We start from the raw sequence: 7,680 nt of genomic DNA, 5'->3' as shown, positions 1-7,680 counted from the left end.
GGCAAGACCTGGCTGAGCTAGGACATCAACAACACAGCTGATATGAATGACATAATCTAGCCTCAAGAGGGAGCCTATTTTGTTTCATCACTCTAACAATCTATGAAGTGGTGGAAAGCATAACAACTTCCCCTTGAATATGACACCTAAACTGAGTACAAATCCTAAATGATGCAGCCCTTGGTGCATGTCTCTCAAAGTATCGATATTTCAAATGTTGAAAGCTCTTGTGCCCATTTGATATGCATTCGATTGCAGTTCCCCTAAAGAAAGAATCTTATAAAGGTGAGTCCATGGCCAATATGTTAGCCATATCCATTGGAGTTGCCATTGCTTGACAACTTTAGTGTGATCAGTCCCACCATGATTCACATGGGCTTCTACTCAACACTGGCTGTTGCTATTGTAAGAGTCTTCAAGCTCGTTGAACCCATAGTATTGATAAGTGTATTCTTTGGGTCTCTGGTTTTGAAATTCTGCCTATGTTTTCCTCTCAATATCATTATTTCAAATGCTGAAAGCTCTAATTCCCATTGCTGTGTATTTGATTGTGGTTTCCCTGAAGAAAGAAGCTTATAATGGTGAGCCCGAGGCCAATATGTTGGCCATATCCATTGGAGTTACTATTTCAGCTTATGGGGAGGCCAAGATGAATGCATGGGAGGTGATTCTCCAGTTAAGTGCAGTTGCATGTGAGACTACCCAATTGGTTCTCATACAAATTCCACGAACATCAAAAGGGATTAAGTTGAATCCCATCACATCTTTGTTGCTCCTTATTGCCTTGTTTTTCTCAGCACCCCCCGGACCTTAGAAGAATACCCATTTCTGATAATTAGGGTCTCTTCCTTTGATTTGGATTACAAGACATTTCTACCTGTGCCTTGGCTCTTAATCTTGTAGTGTTTCTTCTGATAGGAAAGACTTCAGCCTTGACTATGAATGTTGCTGGTCTTGTCAAGGACTGGCTGCTCATAACATAATCTTTGTCTGTAATAAATGAAAAGGTTACAGTCATAAACTTGAGTGGGTGTGGACTGGCTTTTCTGGCTGTCTGTTACTATAATCATTTGAAACTTCAAGCTTTCAAGTCCAATGACAACCAACCAAAGTACCTCAGCAGTGCAGCTGATGCCAATGATGAAGGAGAAGGTTTGATAATGACGAGTGGGAGATTCTCAATCAGAGATTCAGAACCGGTAGAGAAAAATCAAACTCAAGCTTCAGGATTAGGTATTTAGATCATTAATATTGTCTTGTGCTAGAGATTACTGTTCTTGGATTGGCTCCTCTATGCCCAGATCTATTTGCAGGGAACAGGCCAGTCATTTACAGTGAAGAAGATAATGACAAGATTAGTGTATAATGATGGACAGGATGGTGCCATGGTGCCAACCTAAATCTCAAGTAAGGAGACATCTGTTCATTAATTTGTCAAGAAGCATGGCCTACAATTCAATTGCTCTAAGCCTATCACTTCTTCCACCTGTCAAATAAATTGTTTCCTGTTTGTTTAGTTGACTATGGTTCTAATAAATATACTATTGTTTGATGTAAAAAGACAAAACAAAACAAAAAAGATGGAAAGTTGTGACCCCATTTTCTAACTACAAATTGAAATCGGATTACAATAGTGATCACCTCTGCTTATTGGAATCAAAAAGGGGGTGGGTTAACCCAATACGATACGAGAAGTGATTACACAAAACCTCATTGACTCTTCATTTGTTTGGAAAAGAGCCAAGCATATACTTCTGATGAGGGTTTCTGTCTCAAGTCTGGCTCACAGGACGTCGCTTAGTCAATTGCGAGAAAAGTTTTCCACCTGCCTGTCACATACGGTTTGTCACACTATATATTAAAATAAGGTTGATCATACTAACAATAAAGTTGTAAAGTTTAAAAGGAGGGCTCTCCTGACTGCATTTGGTTGGTTTATAGAAAAGATTGCTGGAATGTGTAATGTGAATGCTCTGCTAACTATTTTTTAAGCATTTGGAAGTATTAAAACCCCCTAGGATAATTAATGTAAGACCTGTTAATTAATGTGTAAAGATGGCTATTGTGCTTGGGCTACCTTAGCTGTTCGTGTTTAGTGATCTGTGGTATTATGACTCCTCAAGTCACTATTAAACCATGAGAACGATGCCCAGGCAGACTAGTGTGACATTGTGGATGAGAACCAAAACTAGACTCCTATAACCTCCTTTTTCATCCTTTAAATTGCAGAATTAACTGATTGTTCTAGTAATCGCTCTTGAGCACCTGAAGATGTGCACCCTAAATAATAAGAATAATACCCTGTAACATATGAATAGTCCATCCTGTGCATGTAGGATATGCACATGAGGTCCAATAAAATCACTAACCAGAATACCAGGTGTTATTAAAGCCTCTACAGGTTGATATATATGAATGTTACAGTGTGCAAGAGTATGATTCAATTCCATACGAAAATACAAAACATCTGATAGGATTTCCTTATACCTCATAGGCAAACAACCATTGTCCCTTCTATAGATGAGCAGAATAAGTGCTTGGTTCTCTACACTAAATAAAGACAAAGTATAGTACTTATTGCTGACAAAATAGGATTTAAATCGCGGTTCAATTGCTTGACATTCAGCTGGTCACAGAATTGTAGAGTGCATAATCATAAGTGATGTTGCGAGCCTCATTGCTCAAAGTATAAGGGTCTTGCGAGCCATAATCACAGCCATGTATGGCATATCTTGTGATTATGGCATTTTATGAGGTCAATTCTTGTGAAGACATTTCAGTTTATAATAAATTTTGAACCTCAACAGAGTTTTGGCAAGACCTGGCTGAGCTAGGACATCAACAACACAGCTGATATGAATGACATATTCTAGCCTCAAGAGGGAGCCTCTTTTGTTTCATCACTCTAACAATCTATGAAGTGGTGGAAAGCATAACAACTTCCCCTTGAATATGACACCTAAACTGAGTACAAATCCTAAATGATGCAGCCCTTGGTGCATGTCTCTCAAAGTATCGATATTTCAAATGTTGAAAGCTCTTGTGCCCATTTGATATGCATTCGATTGCAGTTCCCCTGAAGAAAGAATCTTATAAAGGTGAGTCCATGGCCAATATGTTAGCCATATCCATTGGAGTTGCCATTGCTTGACAACTTTAGTGTGATCAGTCCCGCCATGATTCACATGGGCTTCTACTCAACACTGGTTGTTGCTATTGTAAGAGTCTTCAAGCTCGTTGAACCCATAGTATTGATAAGTGTATTCTTTGGGTCTCTGGTTTTGAAATTCTGCCTATGTTTTCCTCTCAGTATCATTATTTCAAATGCTGAAAGCTTTAATTGCCATTGCTGTGTATTTGATTGTGGTTTCCCTGAAGAAAGAAGCTTATAATGGTGAGCCTGAGGCCAATATGTTGGCCATATCCATTGGAGTTACTATTTCAGCTTATGGGGAGGCCAAGATGAATGCATGGGAGGTGATTCTCCAGTTAAGTGCAGTTGCATGTGAGACTACCCAATTGGTTCTCATACAAATTCCACAAACATCAAAAGGGATTAAGTTGAATCCCATCACATCTTTGTTGCTCCTTGTTGCCTTGTTTTTCTCAGCACCCCCTGGGCCTTAGTAGAATACCCATTTCTGATAATCAGGGTCTCTTCCTTTGATTTGGATTACATGACATTTCTGCTTGTGCCTTGGCTCTTAATCTTGTAGTGTTTCTTCTGATAGGAAAGACTTCAGCCTTGACTATGAATGTTGCTGGTCTTGTCAAGGACTGGCTGCTCATAACATAATCTTTGTCTGTAATAAATGAAAAGGTTACAGTCATAAACTTGAGTGGGTGTGGACTGGCTTTTCTGGCTGTCTGTTACTATAATCATTTGAAACTTCAAGCTGTCAAGTCTATTGACAACCAACCAAAGTACCTCAGCAGTGCAGCTGATGCCAATGATGAAGGAGAAGGTTTGATAATGACGAGTGGGAGATTCTCAATCAGAGATTCAGAACAAGTAGAGAAAAATCAAACTCAAGCTTCAGGATTAGGTATTTAGATCATTAATATTGTCTTGTGCTAGAGATTACTGTTCTTGAATTGGCTCCTCTATGCCCAGATCTATTTGCAGGGAACAGGCCGGTCATTCACAGTGAAGAAGATAATGACAAGATTAGTGTATAATGATGGACAGGATGGTGCCATGGTGCCAACCTAAATCTCAAGTAAGGAGACATCTGTTCATCAATTTGTCAAGCAGCATGGCCTACAATTCAATTGCTCTAAGCCTATCACTTCTTCCACCTGTCAAATAAATTGTTTCGTGTTTGTTTAGTTGACTATGGTTCTAATAAATATACTATTGTTTGATGTAAAAAGACAAAACAAAACAAAAAATATGGAAAGTTGTGACCCCATTTTCTAACTACAAATTGAAATCGGATTACCATAGTGACCACCTCTGCTTATTGGAATAAAAAAGGGGGTGGGTTATGCACAATCCTCTGTATCATTTGCTATTACCAGAGATAATTAAAGCCACCCTAAACTCAAGTCTTAACTATGCTGATAGGGTGTTTGGGGAGGGGGATCCCTTACCAACCCACTATAATCTGCACAAAAGCATCCTAAGAACATATGCAAAATCAACCCTTCAATGAAATGATCCAAGAATATAGGTACTCAAACATTGATTTTATCAAAGAAAAATACAAGACAGAAAGAAAAGATCATAACAAGGATTAGAAGAGTCTAAGAACAGTGCTCACTATCTATAGAGCCAAGACGAATGCAGAAGAGTTCTTCCTTCAGTTCCCCATCTGAGAAATCAGTTGCATGCCAGACCCAAGTTTTCTCACTACCTGCGTGCTCCTGAAGTGACATTAGGGAATGAACTGCAAGGCAAAAAAAAAAAAAAACAATATAATCCAGATAATAAGGATTAACACAAATTCTCGGCACAGAAAGCCTCTTAAAACTTGGACGTAAGATAAGCTATTACAATCTCAGGGGGGAAATTACACAAAAAAAAAACAAACAAACAAATTTACATACTTAAATGGTTTGCACATATTTTCAATGTCTTGGATTGCCTCATGACCAGCCGAACCTTTGTAGTATCCTTGTGCTTAAGAAACTTTATTGTTCCTACACCACGCTCCTTCCATTGATTCCCATCCTTGTCAAACCTGTACAGCTTCGCCTTCCTGTAGGGTCAAACATATAAAAAAGAATGGGAATATTAATAAACAATGAAACTGCATTAGGATCATTTTAAGAGCCCATCGCATCCATTAGAAGTAACGTTCGCAATATCCCACCATATCAAATGCATTCAAAGATAAATTACCAATGACCTATTAAAAACACAGGAGATATTCCTTAACATTACCGAAAAGGATCCCACAAAAAAGCTCAATAATAACATCAAACATGTAAGAATACAAATCATCAACTATTTAATAACAAAAGAATGCTCATCCCATACATCCCCATAAAGTACAGAAATGATCAACAGCCTGTTCAAAACATCATAGAAAGTCAACGAAAACAGTTGACAGACTTGACCAAAACAGACATATGCCTGAATCATACCACCTCACAACATAAAAAGACAAATCACCCTAATGCCAATAACCAAAAGACAGATTATCAAATAGGCCCAATTCAGTATTCAATGGCTAATCCAAAAACCAAAAAATACGAAACCCCGTATGCTTAACAATAACAAATGACCATCACACCCCCCACTAAACCAGAATAACAGAGAAACCATTATAGATTCTTCAAAGACATTGAAAAAAGGATGGCCTATAGTTCAACAAAATATAAAAAGACTCGTCAAAATACAAAACCCCCAATGATAACAAATAAACCATCAAATGCATCCCCGAAAAAATCTTCATCGGCAGCCTATCAACATAGGAAAACAATTATTACAGACCATAATGAGATCAAAAAATGCTGATCAAAATATCAATGGGACATCAAAACAACAAGAAACTCACAAAATACACAGAAAAGCAAAACCCTAATTACCCGATAAAACAAACCATAGCCCGCTAAATGCATCTACCATAGAGTTTCTTCAGCACCCCATTGAAATGACAAATCCGATCATCATCAACAGGTGAACAAAACATCGAGAACCCGATAAAAAAAGATCTTACTAAAAAGGAGAAAAATTAGAAGTAAATAACTGCCCAAATGCATCTTCCTTATAGTCAAGGTCCCATTTATGTGCACAGGAAAAGGGCCACTGAAGAGGCCATGAAAACATCTTTCAACTGAGAAAATAAAATCATGAAATAGCCATGGATTAAGAAATTTACATGTCAAGAAGGACATCCTCCTCTTCTTCGCCCGTGGTGACAGTAACCTCCTCAAGCTTAACAATGGGTGCAACCTGAGCTCCAGTGTCCTCTTCCTTTCCGGCATCATCCTCGTTCTCTCTCGAATCGTCATCCACTTCCCGTGTAAGAACAGGATCCTCCTGAGTTCCAGCCATCCTAATACCAGATAGTGCACAGAGGGAGGGCTCGAATGAAATCGATGGATCCAAAATATGCCAGAAACTCGCCCAATATCAGACACGAATGCGAAACCTCGAGGATTTTGGACAAAGGATTTAACTGTGCAAAAATGCTTCGAAGGCAAAGGGCAAAGAGGTCGACGGAGAGAAAACTCTCTATATAAGGGTTTTTGAGGTCGATGGAGAGAAAACAATATATATAAGGGTTTTGAAGAGGGAAGGCCGGTAGCTGTTAAAGATTGAGAGTAAAAGTAGCATCGTTAAAGATAATATAATAAATTATTACAGGGATGGTTGGGGGGTTTCAAAGGGAGAGAAGGCCATGGAATAACCCCTAAATCATCTCCAACATGAGAGGCCTACTTCATTCATGTTGTCATGTTGGGACCAGAGGTTGTTGTGCGTTTTTTGTTTTCGCAATTTTGAACTCTTTCCTCGGTGATATATTATTGTGTTTATTGTAATAATAATGGGATGGGGTTGAGGGGTTTGTAAATGAGATAAATATGGAAAAGTAATTAGAAATATTGGTTTTAAATTAGTATAATAAGTATTGTCGTGGTTGATCCATGATAAGTTGTAGGGTAGTTGGTTTGTATGGGGTTTAGTTGTTACGAGGTCTTAAGTTCAAATGTCATGGGGAGGGGTTGAGAATGGAAGTCATTTTGGGGGCATCAAAACTATTCTAAGGGGCATCTTCCACTGAGCTTTACACAATCCTCGATGTTGAGGATGAAAATAATATGAATATGCCAAGCTCACTCTATAGCCTAGTATGGTTACAGCCATGTTTGTCCATCATTCCAAGGGGCATCTTCCACTGAGCTTTACACAATCCTCAATGTTGAGGATGAAAATAATAAGAATATGCCAAGCTCACTCTACAGCCTAGTATGGTTACAGCGATGTTTGTCCATCATCAAAGTTGAAATTTTGCTAGTGTCGGCCAAAATAAATTTAAAAAAAAAAAATTAAAAAATAAAAATACAAAACATTTAAATAATGTTTGCTCATAAAAAATAATTGCCAATGAAGAAATTGGATCCCTCTTCACTCATATTATATCTATATTTAAGATGGGTCTATGCTAGTGGGTAACACAAAAATCACAAAGTGAAGAAGAGTTTAATTTCAAGTCAAAGCAAAACTTTGGG

The 7,680-nt window shown here is 38.2% G+C and overlaps 1 pseudogene across 1 annotated transcript; it reads right to left on the bottom strand.

Moving 5' to 3' along the window:
• Positions 1-4,746: 4,746 nt before the first annotated feature.
• On the bottom strand, positions 4,747-6,585 carry LOC149153797 (ran-binding protein 1 homolog c pseudogene; annotated as a pseudogene). Its single transcript, XR_016263338.1, has 3 exons — positions 6,327-6,585; positions 5,050-5,201; positions 4,747-4,889 (listed from the first exon to the last, which is right to left on the bottom strand). The product of XR_016263338.1 is annotated as a ran-binding protein 1 homolog c pseudogene (transcript).
• Positions 6,586-7,680: the final 1,095 nt, after the last annotated feature.

Source organism: Pinus tabuliformis, chromosome 9 (genome assembly GCF_031772625.1).
Source record: "Pinus tabuliformis cultivar Carrire ecotype Pingquan chromosome 9, CPIR1, whole genome shotgun sequence".
Taxonomy (NCBI): Eukaryota; Viridiplantae; Streptophyta; class Pinopsida; order Pinales; family Pinaceae; genus Pinus; species Pinus tabuliformis.
This window is presented reverse-complemented; position numbering and strand designations above follow the sequence as displayed.